Here is a 16,628-nt window from a genome sequence, read left to right as displayed (position 1 = left end):
GGAAGACAGTATTGGGCTGGCCAGGGGCAGCAGGATGTTTATGTAGTAGGCTGAGTCAAGGTGCTGCTTTTAATACTCTCCAGAACAGAAGCACTGGGGAAATGTATATTTTAGGTTGTGGGGTTTTTTTTTTGTTGTTTTTTTTTTTTTTTAAACAGGCTCGTAAACATCCAAAATGCTATGCAATTGCTATGTGGGCTTTGTGGTTTACTGCCAGTGCTGAGTGTCATTTTTTTCTAAAGCTATTACATGAGGATTTTACAAGGTGCTATGAACTATTAGTAATTTAGGGAGGATTCATATAATTAGTGGTGCTGTGTTGAGAGGCTTTTCTTAATTACTATATAAGATGTTAAACTTTGCATCAACTCCGCTGGGCCTACAGCAGCATGAATATCTAACCTTGGTGGAGAGGCTGAGGAAGCGGTGCAACTTCTGCTGTGTGTCACCCAAGGGGATTACAGTCATCACCTCTCCGTGGTAGCAGATGGGAATCCCATGGGGGAAAAAAATAGTGTGTGTTTTGGTCTATGTGTGCAGTGGAAGGATGCTAATGGGACAAATCGCCATCACTTCCATCCCAGCAGCTCTTCACAGAGCTTCATGGTGCTACCCAGACAGCACAAGTCATTTGACTGCTAAACATTTCTCTAAGCAGATCCTGGTCTTGCTTTGCATTGCAACCACCTCCAAGTTCCTCTTGGCCTTCCTCCTACTTCCTCTGACTTCCAAGATGCAGTAGCACCACAAGGGCCTTGGGAAGACCAGAAGCACTTACAAACAAGCCAGGCAGACACTTATTTATTTCATCCAGATATTTCTCCTCTTTGGACTGCTCTTCCCTCTAGGATATGAGTAAAAGGGGGATCCTCAGGAACCACTTCACTTCACTGATATGAGGTCAAAGCTACTGCTAGGACCCCAGATTCAAAGAGATTGTAAAGCTTTTCTTGGGTGGCCACAGTGGTGCTGCTGGAGATATGGGTCTTGAACGTCTTAGGATCTCCTGAAAAAGAGGTGGTGGTAGTGAAAAACACTAGGATGGAGGGAAGAAAACCTTTAATGTAAAACTTTGCTCACTGGAACCAGACTTCAATCTCCCTGCTACAGTCCCAGAAGGGAAGAGGAAGTGTGGCTAGGAGGAGATGGGCAAAGCAAGATGATATATCACAGGATTTGGTTTTGTGTCTCCCATGGATCCTGTTTTCCTGAGCCTTGGCTCTCTTACTGCAAAACACAGACCCCCTGCACAGGCTTCACATCTTGTGCCTGCCCTTTTTTTGGGGAGGAAAAACACTTTCTCTTTACATTCATGGCAGACCTTTCTCCTTTTTGCACCACTAGTTTTTGCTGCTGCTTGGCTGAATGAGGAAACCTCTTGCATGTGTCTGTTGCTGGACATGTGGGGTTGTTTTCTTGGAAAGCTTTTGGCTCAGGGACTGGCTTTTGCAGAAGTTCCCTGAAAGCTGCATTTGTTTGAGAGGGCACCCAGATATCTGCCTATCGCTTCTGGCCTCCTCCAAAGGAGCATTCTTGTGTTATGCTACTGCCTATCACATTTTCTTGGTTGCTCATTGTTTCCTCTATTCCTATAGCAACTCTTTAAATATTCAGAGATGGCTGACTTTTTTGAGCAACTTTTAGAGAAGGTGGCGGCATGGCTCACTGGGGCTACCTCCACAGTTGTTTTTGTGGGATATTATTTCTGATCAGTAATGTTTTCACGAACTCTAGAGTCTCTGGTCTGGGGAAAAGGGTCTGTTTGTTTTACTTTTTTGTTCTGACAATAACCTAGCAAATACTCCCAGGTTATTTATATTTAGATAAAGCTGCTCCGCTTCCTGTGAAAGGAAAATGACACATCTTCTCCTGGGGAGAGAGACAGTGTAGGACTAATGGACCTGCTGCAGGCAGGCATGTTGGCCTCAAGCTTCTTAATGTCACTAATGTTATGTAGGGTGTGGCCTAGTTACTTTGGTCTAGCTGGAGAGGGCATAGCAGGGGCACGAATGCCTGGCTTGTTCCTCACTGGTGGCATTAAGGTCAGGGGCAGATGCACATGAAAGGCAGACCTTGGCCCTCAGTGCCAGCCCCACACGACTGGCTCAGCTTCTGCTAACTCCTCTGGGATGTGGAACTGTAGACACCAGGAGGTGGCCTCATCAGTTTTCCTCTCCCACAAGGTGGTTTTGGAATCTGTGGGATGTGAACCACAAACTGGATTCCAACTTGCCTGTGTTTTTCCAAAGGCATGGCACCCCCCTTGTGTGACACAATGCAGGAGGCATCACAAGGGATTCAGATGCAGGGCTTTCGTCTAGTTGTGCTTGCATTCCATGAACACCTGGGCACCAGGTATCTAACCCCGCCCAAGGATACCAGGCTCATCATGCCTGTATACCCCCATCCTTCATTGACTCTGAGCCTCATGCATTCCCACAGCTAACAGGACTTAACTGCTGTAAACAGGGCCAGAGGCAAAGCTGGGGCTCTGCTGGCAAGGTTTGATGTCCAGCCCTAGCTGGTGGAAACACTTGCCTGGACACAAGCCTTGTCCAAGAATCGGCAACAAAAGGAGTCATTAGGGAGTACACACACAGTGTCCCTGCTCAGTGACAGCCACCCAGAGCCGAGTCTTGTGGATGTGAGAGCTCTCATTCCCTGCCTGGCCACACAGAGCTGTGGGATGCTCTGCCTTCCTCTCCTGTATGCTGGCACACTCCTACAAACAAAACGCATACCTGACATGTTATGGCAGGAGCTGGGCAGCCCATCATGGATAGGCACAATGAGGAATCTCCAAACATTTATTAATTTAAAAACATTTTATAATTAATTGCTTGCAGAGACCACTGGCTGCTTGCCTGACAGGGAAAGTCTAAGCAGGGGCAAAAAATGCACAAATTTGAAGCCTCACAACACCACCAGTGCTTAGACATGTTAGGGGAGAGGAATTTTCTTGCCCTGGAGGATCAGGTACCTGTTTTACCCCCATGGAGCCTTGGTAGCTCCTAGGGCATCCCTGCCAACTTCATTTTGGGGCAGGTGCTTGTGAGAAAATACCAGCAGCTCATGGCTCCAATGCAGTCTGCAGCTCATGTTCAATCTAACATCCTCCTTCTGGATGTCAAAATTGGTCAGACTTTTTTTTTTTTGTTAAAATTTCCTTGGGCTTGTTTTTATCTAAAAGTGAAGAAAAAAGAAGCTTGTTTCTCTTCCTATTGGGTTTCTTTTCCCAGTATTTTTGGATTTAGGAGGGAGGAAGAGGACAAATGACTTCTTCCCTCATTCAAAGCTGGCAAATGCAGCCAAAAATTTCCCCCTCCTCCCATACTTTGAGTGGTAAACCTTGCCTGTCTGTAAATTAGGCATTTCTGCAGATGTTTTCATTCTGTGAAAAAACACAACCCTCCCCTCTTTCTCATCTCTGAGGATCCGACATGGTAAGTATGAGTTGAGAGCTCTCTACAAGTACAGGACTTTGGTGGAACCATCTAAAGGTATTTGAGAAGATGAGAATGCAAAAGCCCTGCACTTCTGTCACTCCCTTTTAATCACATGTACATCTTAGTTGACAAGAAGTGTTGCCTCACTGCAAAATCTTCCACTGCTCTGTTAACTACGACCTTGCTATCCATCTCCACCACTCCATGAAAGACATCACTTTTGTTGATCATCAGCCATGCTACTGACAATGGCACATGACTTTTTTCATGACCCCTTCATTTTGGGGCATACAATATAATGGGTTTGGGGCATGTGGATATAATGGGTTAAATTACATTGATTAAAATATGATTTTTACCTTCAAGTGGTTGTTCTCAAACAGTTGTGAAAATGCTGTTCAGCAAGATTGCATTTTTCTCCCTTTTGGTGCTGAAGCACATTTGATTTCAGTCTCACCAAACAGACTGGAGACAAGGGAAGCATCTTATCATCGCAGCATCATGTTTCTGCAGAACAAAAATGAGATGTTATAAATAAAAGAGCCTGGAAACACTAAAAATCCCTTGAGAAGAAAAATGATGCAAATGAACAATCTCCATCCTTTCACACACAGCCATAACTAAAGAAGCAGCAGATCCTGGAGCTGAGTTTGTTTCAAACCTGAAAAAGCCCAAAGGATTTCAGCTATGCTTCTTAGTGCGGGGGATAAAATGCAGCAGCTGCTAGATGTCACACTCTGTTGCTCCATCTGCCCTATGTGCTGAATTTAAAAGCAGCTAATGAAACTCTTAACTAACAGGGCAAGAAAGGCCTAAAATGGAGTACCAGAGACATCCATGCCTGAAGAAAGGTCCAGGGCGGTGAACAGCTATTCCACCCCAGGCGATGCCTGACTCTATGAACCTTGATCTTTCCCTACACCTAGGTCCACTGTTCATGAGAACAAATCACATTTTGGGAGCTCTTTGGAAACAGAGATTTCAGATGCACTGTAGGAAACTCTTACCTAAGACCTTGCAGCAGGTTTGCCTCAGAGAGCTTGTGACCCCAACCAGTCACTGCACTCTGTTTGAGCATCTTCAACTGATTCTCACAATGAAGATGAAGAAGGAGGCAAAGAAGATGACTGATGGAGAGGTGGCACTGAGTGTGAGCACTGGAACAGAAGGAACAGCTATTAACATCTTGTTAGAAGGCTTACATTTTTATTTTCTTTTAGTTAATAAAAGTGATGCAATAGTGGCTCTATTGTATTGCAACATTTCCATTCCCCTGGTCTTATTTAAGTCAAATAGTGTAATTTTTGTACTGGGATCAATTGTTTTTAGAAAGAAAATTAAGACATGCATACATGCAAAAACACTGCAGGCTCCATGGCAAAGAGTTTGGGAACTGGGGTTAGATATTAGTGTCTTGGGGTCAGACCTCTGTGTCTTTGTTTCACCGTTTCATGGAGAAGTCAGCATGAAGCTTCTCACAGTTGCAGGATATGTCCTTCCCCTTTGAAGGCTTGAGCTTCCCCAGCAGCAGTGAGCTGAAGTCACTTTTTGCCTCCTTGTCCCCCTTGGTCTTCCTAGCCTGAGAGTAGCATCAGTGGTATTTCTCAGGTTCACCTAAACGGTTATTTTTCATGCTGTTCTTGTCTATATTGACTTTCTGAGCCATTACACACCTGAGGCGGAGTCCCCAAGAATGGTCCATCAGGTTCAAGAGAATGTGAGAAGGAGGAAAACCTTGTCTGCACATTTCTGACACACTCCACTCCTCCCGACCTCCCACTGCAAAAACAAAGGATGTCTTGGGAATGGGCTGCAGTGGAAGCTACATTCAGTCCTGAATACCACGTCTTTTACATCCACATCTCCACTGAAAGAACGGAATTTTATTCTTAAAAGGAAAAAAAAATGCACTTTTTCTCTCTGGGGAAAACCATCATTCCCTTTTACTTGCTTACCAGGAGAAATAAGGAGGTTGAGGGAAACTCCTGCCTGAGACTCAGGAAATGTGTGAATTCCTCTTGATGTTGCTCTTGCTGCATCTCACTTTAGTACTTGAGGAGTTCTTCCCTGGTCACAGAGAAAAGCAGGCAAGAAGAGCAAGGAACTGGCAGGTGGCAAAGCCCTTGCCAGCAGTTTTCTTTCATAAATAACACTTGTAACCTTGGCTTTCAAATAAGATTTTGGGGTGTGAATACCTGCCTGGAGCAGACACATCTAAGAAAAACAATGTTTTTGCATTACAGGAGTATTGAAATCATTGGCATTCAGGCTTGAAACAGCCTACCCTGAAAACGCGTTACTCCTGTGTTCTACAAAGTGCAGGCAAATACGTGGAGCAACCTCCTGGGGCAGGCCCATATGTACTGCATCAGGACATATATTGGGGAGCGTGGGTACTTGTGTCAGGTCATGTCAGTTCCATGTTTTAAAGGAGCAGAAAGGGTGGGAGAAATGGCTGTTCTTGTGTGGTTTTATTTATCTGCTGGTTGATGAGCAGGCTTAAAAGGTAGGATACACCTTTAAGCACTCTTGTTTTTCACAAACATCTACTTGGGAAGGATGCAAATTTAACACAGCTACTGCAAATATTCAGGCAAACAGAGAATTTTCCAAACCAGGGTTCTGGAAATGCTAAATTTGGTGGTGATTTGTTGACGGAGGAAAACTGCTTTAGTTTTTTTTCTCCCTAAGGCGAGCAGGAACAATGTAAATCCCCAAAACCGTTTGTCCTATTCCCTTGGCCAGCCTACTATGCTGTGAAGCACCCATCAATAACCCATAGGCACCAGCTTTCCAAGAAGGCAGACCTACCACAAAAACAGGAATCCCTTATCAGGTGGCAGGAAATTCTATTTTTACATGAAGTGCAGATTAAAAATAAAAGAGAGAGATATGCACTGGGTTGCAGACTAAAATTAAACCTTGAGCTTCTCCTCTGTTAGAGGGTTCTTGCTGCTCGCCTGATTGAGAAACTTCTGGTGAACACCAAGAAGGAGCCTACTACCAATGTCTGCTCTTGGTGGGATTTGCTCTGCTGCATTGCTTTTTTCCTTGCAGTGAGCTCTATGAGAATGGCTTAAATTAACCACCTTGTATCACTTGCTGTGACCAAGCCTTGTGTCCTGGGCAAGCAAGGAGAGGCTCTTTCAAGGCTTCTTCATGTGGCTTCTTGACAGTTTTCTGAGCCATGGAGTTTGGTTTCTGACTGCCCGGTGAGCTGCCCTGTGCTATGCTCAGCCCAAGGCTTTCTCTGACCAAGCATTTCTGCATCCAGTTGTCCATGTCAGACATGATGCACTTACGCATCTTGAGGGTCTGTCCTGCTCAAGTGACTCTCTTGCCACTTGCGAGGGATGGACCAGCACGTCTGGTTTGGATTTTGAGCATCATCTTGCAACGTTCTGGTGGATTTGTATTAATAAAACAAGCCCTGAGCCACAGTCCCCAAATCTCCTCCTTTCCTGCAGTTCAATACTGAAATACAGGTGCCAAAACAGTGCTGTGGCTGTGTATTTTCATTACCAGTGTGATTTGTACAAGAAATACAACCAGTTGCAGCTGTGTTTTTGTTCTTTGGCAACTCAGGGCTCTGCTAGATGGATTCTAGAATCATTTACATTGGAAAAGACCCTTAAGATCATCAAGTTCAACTGCAAACCTAACACTGCCAAGTCTACTAATAGACTATGACCCTAAGCACCATTTTTATACATCTTTTAAACACTTCCATCTGCTCTCAGGGCTTTCCTCAGAGTTTTTCCAGATTTACCAGCTCTGTGGGCAGGCTGGCACTGGAGAAAGTCCCACAGGGACTGTTGATCACAAAGACGGTCCTAATGGCACGTTGTCAGTAATTCTGTCAGGCAGCTATTTTCAGGCTTATCTTCTTCAGCTCTGTGGGGCTTGGACCTTGAACCTTTTGCTTGCAAAAAGCAATAAATATGTAGCCATAAAACTCAAAAGATAAAACAACTGCACAAGGTAGACATCTCCAGACTGCACTGACATTTCTCTGTGTGTGTATGTATAGCCATAATATGTGTATGTATAGCTCCCACCTGGGAAAAGTCCCTTTCAACTGTAAATGGAAAGCAGTAGAGCTTTGGAGCTCACTTGGGGCTCTTTGCACCACAGGGTTTTAAGCTGGGTCAAAACCCACAGGGAGCTACAACCAGTTCCTTGGGAGTTACAGATGTAGCAGAATACCTATAGCTTGCTATAGTGGCAACAGTGGGAGTTTTAAGGCTCAGAGGACAAGTAACATGGGAGCACAGTCTGTCAACATTGATGCCGCCCAGAAAAGCAGCAAGTCTCTGAAAGATGGCAGTCAAAGATAAGAAACTGCATGTGAATGTTGACTCTTTTGAAGTTCCACAGGAGCAACAGAGCAAATGTGCTGAGCCTGAGGCAGGTCTCAGCCCTTGCTTGCCCTGGGGTTACCGCGAGCTCTTCCTAGGCTGACCCTACACAACATTTACCCAATAACTCCTCTAATTTGCCTGTTCTCAGATGAAATAAAGAAAAAGTGTGCATTGACCTTCTGCAGCAAAGCTTTGCTCTGAGCCTTTGACTGTAAAGCACACTTTGAAAGGTTGTTTGTTCCGAAGAAGTGCTTGAGAGCATTTACAGCCTTCATCAAGAGAGGGAAGCCCAGAAACATTGATTGGGCCAGCCCAAGTTAGCCATACCCCTGCAAATGCTTAGCAGAGGTTTGACATGCCAAGTGAACAGGAATTTGAGAGCATAATTTCTTTCACTTGAGCTGATCTCCTACTTAATGCAATTACATGTGAGTTTGAAAGGCTGGGGACTGAATGGCAGCCCTGGGCTGCTGCTGCCGCTTCCACTGCCTTTATTATTGAGAGTTGTGCCATGGGAACAGGTAGAAAAGGTGAGGAAGGGCAGTGTGTGTTTGTGTGTGAATGATGAAAAAGCATTTGGTGCTGGTTTTGGATATTCCTGAATGCTTAGGGCAGAAGCGAGCATCCTGGATGCTGTTTCAGCCATACTGATTTTTTTAGAAGATGGCTTTTTGGTTTGGGGAGATGGTAGGGTTGCAGCATCCGTTGTTGTCCTGTGTGTGGTTGGCCTGGTCAGCTAAATACATCATTTGCTTTGTCTGCCTTCTTGTACACTGAAGCAAGTATGCGGGAAGAGCCTATGTCAGCCTGGCTAGTTAGTGTGGGCAAGAAATTAAATTGTGTTGAGCAACTCCATGTTTGAAAGACTGCATGTGGTTCATATGCAGTGACAAACGAACATCTGAAAACCCACAAAAATGCAAGTCTGTGATCTGTGCTACGTTATGTAAGTACGTCTCACTTCTGTTGTTTACTCTAAGACAAAGTGTTGAAATTTGGCTTAAAGGAGAAATGATGTGAAATGGTGTCTAGTTTGATTTGGGAAAAGTGCTAGTCAGAAGGCTGTTGTGTGGGGTGCAATTTATTTTGAAGTTCACCCTTTAAAATTATCTTGCTTATGCATAAAAGGTTTTGCTTTACAAAACATTGCCTTGCTGTTTTGTCCTCTTGAAATCACTAGCACAATTGTCCAGGCTGCTCTTGTGCCAGAGAAGCTGAGGGCTCTACCCATGCCTTTGCCTTTTCCAGGGGCAGGGACTACGTGCCAGAGGACAAACCACGCATTTTAATTATTTTGTCCTTCATTTTCTGATATTTACTGAATTTATAGCTGGCCATTCCTCTTTTAATGAGAGGTGATTTGGGGATTAGATGCTAAAATCCTTTGTGGGAATCTTGTGCTCCTGCAGGATATCACATATTCATACTTGATGTTGTATCTAGGGTGTGCAATTATTCTTCTTTTTCTCTGAAGAAGAGAAGCTAGAAGGTCAAGCGAGGTCAGAAGTGCATGTGAAAGCCTAGGCTAGGATTGTGAATCCTCCAGCAAAAGCCCCTTGGGCAGAGTAGCACTTACAGAGAAGAGGCACGGAGAACTATTCATTTCTCTGATACAGCCTATTTGGCTCAAGTATAGTACCTGGTATTCAGGAACAGGAGGTGATAGAAAGGAGGTTTCACATGGGAAACCCATTGAGATCTCTGGTCTTCTGTGAACATGGGGCTATCTGTGCAGGAGTGTTCACTGGTGACTTTGGGATTTTGCGTGGAAACCTGTATCTGAGACTCCTCCATGTAAACAGAGCAGGTTGGTAGTAAGCAGAAATAGCCACCCATCTGGTGGCTATTCTGAAGTGTGCATATGAACCCAGATGGTCATGCCACCTCCAATGGTAATAGCTAAATGCAGAATTCATGTCCCTGGAGACTTAAGCATTTTTTTGCCTGCACTAGAAATGGAAGGTGTTGCTACAGGCAGCACAAAATGCAGAGGCTGAGAGGAGAGAGTGCAAGTTACAATGATGCACACATTGAAGCAGATCCATCATCCCTAAATGGTGATGGACTTAACATACTCCTCTCACCTGCTACCTCAGCTGATGTGCTCAGATTTCTTGGACCTGCTCCCCATTTCACATTCAGCAAAACAGAACATACTTTGAACACAACATGTTTGGAGGAGGGTAATTGAAAAATTGCCTGTTGAGCCTTCCTTTTGCAAGATGTTTGAGAGAGTAAATTTTTATGAGGGAAATAAGAAACTCAGCCTAAAACTCAAAACAGGAAACTCTTATCAGCTTGCCAGGAAGCTCTCTTGCTTTGTGGAAGTGTTATCCTATGGTCATTGCTACTTTCAATAGCTGTTTGTGAGTAATTTGTGGCTTTAAGATGGATGTCAAATCTTCCATGCAAGCAGGAGAGAGGCCCCAAAGCTGGAAGGGGTGGTGGTAGTGGCAGAGGGTGGAGGGGAAATACCAAGGAACAAGATTTATATTATCTTGCTACATATATTTACAATTATAAGATTTTTCATTGTCTTCTGTAGTAAATTATGATCCTGTTTTTGTTCTGTGTTCAGATCAGGAAACAACAAAAATGCACAGGCTTAGTCTTCAGTGACTGTTATTCAGCAGAAGTAATTGAAGGACTCAGAATGATATGTAATTTATTGGTAGGAGAATTTCTGATTTATCACCTTACGGAATTCTGTGCTCTTGTATTCCAAATGTGTGCATTTATCTCTGTGTATGAAACTGAATATACACACGAAGCTAGTAAAACTTGTCACAGAGAGTTGGTTGGTTGGTGTGCCCATCTCTGATACAGAGGGCTTGTTCATGTCCAGGAGTAATTTCTTTAAAAACACCATTCATCCAAAGTGTTTAGGGATTTTAAAAAAAGAGGTATGCAATGTTTCTGAAACTGTGTATATGTATGTTCTTTATGTATTGAGATCAGGAGTTTACAATTAAAATCTGCCAGGTAGTTGTGTTGATCAACACTGGCTTCTTGCCCAGTTTTTCCTTTTATTTTGCTTTTTTGTTTCCTGATGTATCTATTGACTGCTTTCTTGATTGGTGTCACTCCTGTAGTTGCCTGACTTTACAGCCGTCTTTCTAACAAAGATATTTGGTGCACTGCAAGCTGTACTGGGTATGTACAAAGTGAAGAAGGAAGTGCAATGCTGCTGCCAGGTTATTGTGTTTGTCACGTTGACTGCTGACTAAAGTGCTTGTTTATCTTTTAATTCATGCTGTCAAAACTCTTTTGCTTAAAAATAAGACTTGTACTTTTCTCTGTAAAGCTGAGCTTCTGGACCATAAAGGAAAAAGAATTTCTGAGTGTGTAACCCATGACCATGCTCTGTTTGGCATCAGGTCTGCATGGAGGAGCTGGGATGATGTCTCTGGTCAGCTCACTGAATGCCACCAGTGATCCAGAGCATGTTTCTGTGATCACCTGGGCTTTGAGCTGTCAGAGTAAGCACTTTTCTTCCCTCTCCCACTGTACAGGTTGGATGGAGATCTGTACTTCCTCAAAGCCCTACAGGAAGGGGGAGAAGGACAGAGAGTGGCCTTGAGAAGTGGAATTGCTATGAAAAATGACAAAAAGCCTATACCTGCTCTTTCCAGATTATCACAAGAGATGTGAAACTGTAACCTTGGATCTCTACTGAAATGCTGCCAAGCCTTTCAAGTTTGCTCAGTTTCAGAAGGAAGAGTTAGGTCTTATATGGCTCAAAACGAAGAAGGGATTTAGGCGTGCTCTGCTAATGTATGTTGATGAGTGCAGATGTGTACAGAAGAATTAAGAGTCCTGAGTGGTATATGAATCATAGAACCATAGAATGGTTTGAGTTGGAAGGGACCTCAACCTGCTGGCCACACTTTTTTGACGCAGCCCGAGATACTGATACCAAGATGCAGCCTTCTGTGCTGTGAGCACACATTGCCAGCTCACGTCAAGCTTCTCATCAATCAGCACCCCCAAGTCCTTCTCCGCAGGGCAGCTCTCAATCACAACATCCGTCATACTGTATTGAAAGCGTGGTTTGCCCTGATCCAGGTGTAGGACCTTGCACTTGGCCTTGTTGAACCTCATGAGGTTCTCACAGGCCCACTTCTCCAGCCTGCCCAGGTCCCTTTGGATGACATCCCATCCTTCCAGTGTGGCAACTACACCACTCAGCTTGGTGTCATCTGCAAACTTGCTGAGAGTGCACTCAATCTTGCTGTCAGTATCATTGATGAAGATATTAAACAGCACTGGGCCCAGTATGGACCCCTGAGAGATACAACTTGTCATGGATTTCCATCTGGACATCGAGCCGTTGACCACTACTTTCTGAATATGACCATCCAACCAAGTTCTTATTCACCATAGAGTCCACCCATCAAATCCATATCTCTCCAATTTTGAGAGAAGCATGTTGTGGAGGACCATGTCAAAGGCTTTACGGAAGTCCATATAGATTACATCCATTGCTTTTCCTATGTCCACTGATGTGGTTTTCCCATTATAGAAAGCTACTAAGTTGATAAGACAGGACTTCCCCTTGATGAAGCCATGCTGGCTCCCACTAATCACCTCTCCCATCTCCATGTGATTTAGCATAGCTTCTAGGAGGCTCTATGATCTTCCCAGGCTCAGAGGTGAGGCTGACAGGTTGGTGGTTCCCAGGGTCATCTTTTCTACCCTCTTTAAAAATGGGGACAATATTACTCTTCTAATCACCAGGGACTTCTGACTACCATGACTTTATAAATATCATGGAGACTGGCTTGGAGAACCACATCAGCTAATCCCCACAGGACTCTGGGATGCAATCTCATCAGGTCCAAATGAAGGAATTCTTTACTAATGGATTGGGTCTTTTGATCCTAAATCAGGAAGCAACTCTGCTTTTGGGAATTTAACATACCTGCTAGCTGTCAGCTGGGACCTCAGTTATGGTACAAACATAAGTCACCAGTGCTGTGTCACACGTAAACTTTAAAGATGGTTGGATGCAGATAATTCCCCTATGTCTCATTTATGAATGGCTTAAACATGGTAGGCACACAGCTTTTATTTTGATTCCTTTCCACTGTCTTTATGAAAAAGGGTTAGTTAAACCTTGCCTTGAAAGTTAGAGGTTGAAGGAGCCAAGTGAAGTGGCCAGAGAGCTTTCCCTAGGAGCTGTGCTTTCTTCTGGCCCCTATGCAGCCATCACTTTATAAGGAGCTACTGTGATTCTCATCTTGCTGCTAAATGTGTAGGGTCGTAGACCGACTGGTGGGTAAAAGCTTTTTAGAGAAAGTTTTTAGTTGGCATTTGCTTTCAGTGGTCTTGTGAAGTCTAAGGAGAGGAATTCCACACATACAGCCTTCAATTGCCTGCACAACGGCACAGGCAAGGAGGACAATCCGAGACCTATAAATATCTGCCACATTCATGTCTTCAGAAGACATTAATGGAGCCCTTGCTGATATTTGTGACATGTAACTGGCTGGATAAAAACCTTTCTTAAAACCTAATCCCAAACACTTTTTGTAAAAGTGTTTGATATGCTCTTGACTAGTGAAGCGATCTGTGGAATGAGCATGCCGCAGAGAATGTGTGCCATACTCACCTGGGAATTGTTTCAAAGTGTATTCATCTTGCTTTAAATACTGTCTCTGTTGCTCTGTCTGCACTGCCTGAAGGAGCTGGAAAGCTACATGGTGATTGACTTCCCTGCACTAGCATTGGACTTCTTAACATGTTGGATTTCCAAACTAATACTTTTTTCCCCCCACTCTTGCACACACTGGGAAGAGGGAAAAGCTCATAAGCACAAGGAAAGAAAAGAAAAGACCAGAAAATAATAGATGCTGTATTCTGAAAACTCCACAAAAATGACTTGGATGTTCCATAATATCCAGTCAAGCTCCTCCTCTGGAATATTTCCATGCTGTTCTCCATGGGCGTTTCCAAACATCCATCTACCAAGCTCTGAAGGACTTGAAGACTTCTGAGCCTAAGAAGGGGTTTAATAGTCTATCATGTTCCATGATTTGCCCAAGCGAATGATGGGGAGTCATCTGACCCCTTTTCACACAGCTTGTCCCTATAATAAGAGAGGCATTGACATAAACAGTAGCAGAAGAGGAAGCTATTAATGTTGCAAGAGGTGAGTTCTGGAGAAGCTTGACCCTAGTTCCTGCAAGGCTTGTAGGACCACTGCCACTCTATGTAAGGCCAGATTGCCTGTAACTCAGTGTTCCTCAACCAAAAGTTCCTGTCATACAGACAAAGCAGTAAGGCATACGAAGGAGAGCAATTTAAAAGAACAGTTTCCATACCTAAATCTGAATTTCATTGTTGTTTGAACTTTATGTTGGAACAAGATGATGGAAAAACAGATTCTAATCTTTTCTGTTTGATTAAAAGTCCTTCCAAATTCCAGCTGGATAAATGCCAGCTCACAGAGGTAATTGCCTTGTTCTAAACTACACACCTTTTGTGAAATCTTCTTCAGGGAACTTTGTAATTACTACTGTTCTCTTCCAATAACCTGGTGAAGGGGCTGGAGCATAAGCCTTATGAGGATTGGCTGAGGAAATTGGGATAGTTTTAGCCTAGAAAAAAGGAAGGTGAGGGGAGACCCTATCACTGTCTACAACTGCCTGAAAGGAGGTTGTAGTGAGGTGGGTACTGGTCTTTTCTCCCAAGTGACAGGCGATAGGACAAGAGGGAATGGCCACAAGCTGTGACTGGGGAAGTTCAGATTAGAAAAAAATTCTTTACTGAGTTACCATCCCTGAATGTATTTAAAAAATGGGTAGACAAGGTGCTCAGGGATGTGGTTTAGTAGTGGACAGGTACAGTTGGACTCAATGATCTCAAAGGCCTTTTCCAGCCAAACAATTCTATGATTCCCTAAGTGATTGTGCAGCGCTGTTGATCCAATCTGTCTCTCATGTTCCACAGTAGAGAGAACTTAATTTTCAAGAAGCCCATATATTAACCCACATAGCATGTAGATGCAGAATTTTCTTCTCCAAGTCCTTCACAGAAAGGTACAGAAAAAGAGAAGACCAAATTCAGCTCCTACTCTGAGAAAGGACCTTTTTGTTCTTCTGAACATGTAGAAGCTTTGGTTTTTTTAGGGGCGTTTGATTTTTTTTTTTTCTTGAGTTTAGCAGGAGTGAGAGGTGCTGGATAAAGTTACTTGAATATGAAGGACTTTTTGAAGTTTATAAATATAAACTGCCTCTCTCGAAACACAGCCTCTCACATTGCTGCTGTCCTCTATAATAGGGTTGTTGTCCTGCCTTGTTCCTGAACTACAGTGCAGTATTAAGTAACCACAGTATTAAGTAACTGCTTGTTTGCACTGAAATACTTGTGTTGGCTTTTCCCCTGCGGAGGCTGCACACTTGACAGCGCAAGTGGTTTCTGAGCAAGTGCTCAAAGACCCCCGCTACGCCGTAGAGCTGTGTTGTTTGTGCACTTGACCTGTGCTGGCAGAGCTGTGCTCCTGTCCTGTTGTCACTTCTGATTAAATCCTGCTGAAACATCTCAGAGGCTGACATGGGAATGTAAAGAACAGGAGCATCTGCACAAAGTGCAGAGTATAAGCAGAAGCTGTGTCAAGTGCTCTAGTGCTGGCATGCCCCAGCCACGATGCAAGGGGTGACTGCTGCTACCAGAGACATACAAAATCTCTTACTGTTTCCTGTTTAACAGCAAACCTTGTTTTGAGATGGCTAAAGCACAATCACAGTCAACACAATGAAAACTAATCACGTTTTAAAAGTAGCCTCGTGGTTTGATTTGTGAACTTGTATACTCAAAACAACCAAGCACAAAAGGCTTTGTACCCTGAAAGCCTTGTGATAGCTAGTGCAATGACTTCTGAGCCTACCCGAACTCTTTATTGGTGTGTACTGGAAAAAGACCTCCCCTTCTCTCACCCTCTTTGAGAAAACCAGCAAACTTGTGCTTTTTAAGGAAGTGTTAGATTTCATCACAACACAATTGGCGCAAACAAGAGCTGTATGAGTAGTCATCAGATAATCAGGTTTAAAGTGGCAGGGCTGATTCAGGATGCTCCTTTCATCCTCAACCATTGTCCCTTGACCTGGAGTCAGATGGATGCAAATTCCACAGAAAGATCTGCACTGCATTAGCAGATGTGCATGCTGTAACAATAACTAAACTGGCGTCTACTGGGTAGTTCAACTGAAAAGACATACGGTCTGATCACTTCTAAATAGAATTTGCTGCTTGGTCTCTACTTGGATTTCCTCTCATCCTGTACATATGCTAAATGGAAACTCACACCTTCTTTCTGAGCACTTTCCCAGCACTGTCCTAACTGCTTTCAGTCTTATTCAGTGCGTCTCACTGCTCCATTCTGGGAATAATTATCACTGTAATGAACATGTAAAGAAAGGACAGTGAAGACAAGTACAATAAGGGCCAGCAAGACTTAAGACTAAGGTCTTTAGTGTCTTTCCCAGATTTTGATAAATCTGTAGCATTCTCATCTGTGACTGCCAGGTGGCAAGTATTTATTTTGTTGTTACCTCTCCCCTATGTTGAACACAGTGAACTCTGGGTAGAACTCCACTTGCTTCAAGAAGTATTGAGGTTGTGATTAGACTGGCAGAAAATAAAGGAGACAATGTAGATACTAACCAGTCATTCAGCAGTGCACACCCAAGTCCAGCAGGGCTGATCTGTACACACATGTTAGGGAATGTGCTAAGGATGATTCATTCAACCTGCTGCATGTAGAACTAAGCTTTTTTCTTTTCAGTTGTACTTCATTTTACTATGTAAGAAAATAGACAAA

The 16,628-nt window shown here is 43.6% G+C and overlaps 1 long non-coding RNA gene across 3 annotated transcripts; it reads right to left on the bottom strand.

Annotated features, from left to right (window-relative positions):
• Positions 1 to 132: 132 nt before the first annotated feature.
• Positions 133 to 14,825, bottom strand: LOC128851659 (uncharacterized). Of its 3 annotated transcripts, XR_008449052.1 has the most exons (5): positions 5,402 to 14,785; positions 5,120 to 5,225; positions 4,454 to 4,603; positions 3,806 to 3,953; positions 137 to 1,006 (listed from the first exon to the last, which is right to left on the bottom strand). It is a non-coding gene; the product is annotated as an uncharacterized LOC128851659 (long non-coding RNA). The 3 variants fall into 3 exon arrangements; XR_008449053.1 differs by having other exon boundaries at positions 133 to 1,006; positions 4,454 to 5,313; positions 5,402 to 14,825; XR_008449054.1 differs by lacking the exon at positions 5,120 to 5,225 and having other exon boundaries at positions 136 to 1,006; positions 5,402 to 14,781.
• Between the last annotated feature and the right edge of the window lie 1,803 nt (positions 14,826 to 16,628).

Source organism: Cuculus canorus, chromosome 3, assembly GCF_017976375.1.
Source record: "Cuculus canorus isolate bCucCan1 chromosome 3, bCucCan1.pri, whole genome shotgun sequence".
Taxonomy (NCBI): Eukaryota; Metazoa; Chordata; class Aves; order Cuculiformes; family Cuculidae; genus Cuculus; species Cuculus canorus.
Note: the sequence above shows the minus strand (reverse complement) of the source record. Positions and strands in the feature narration are given on the sequence as shown.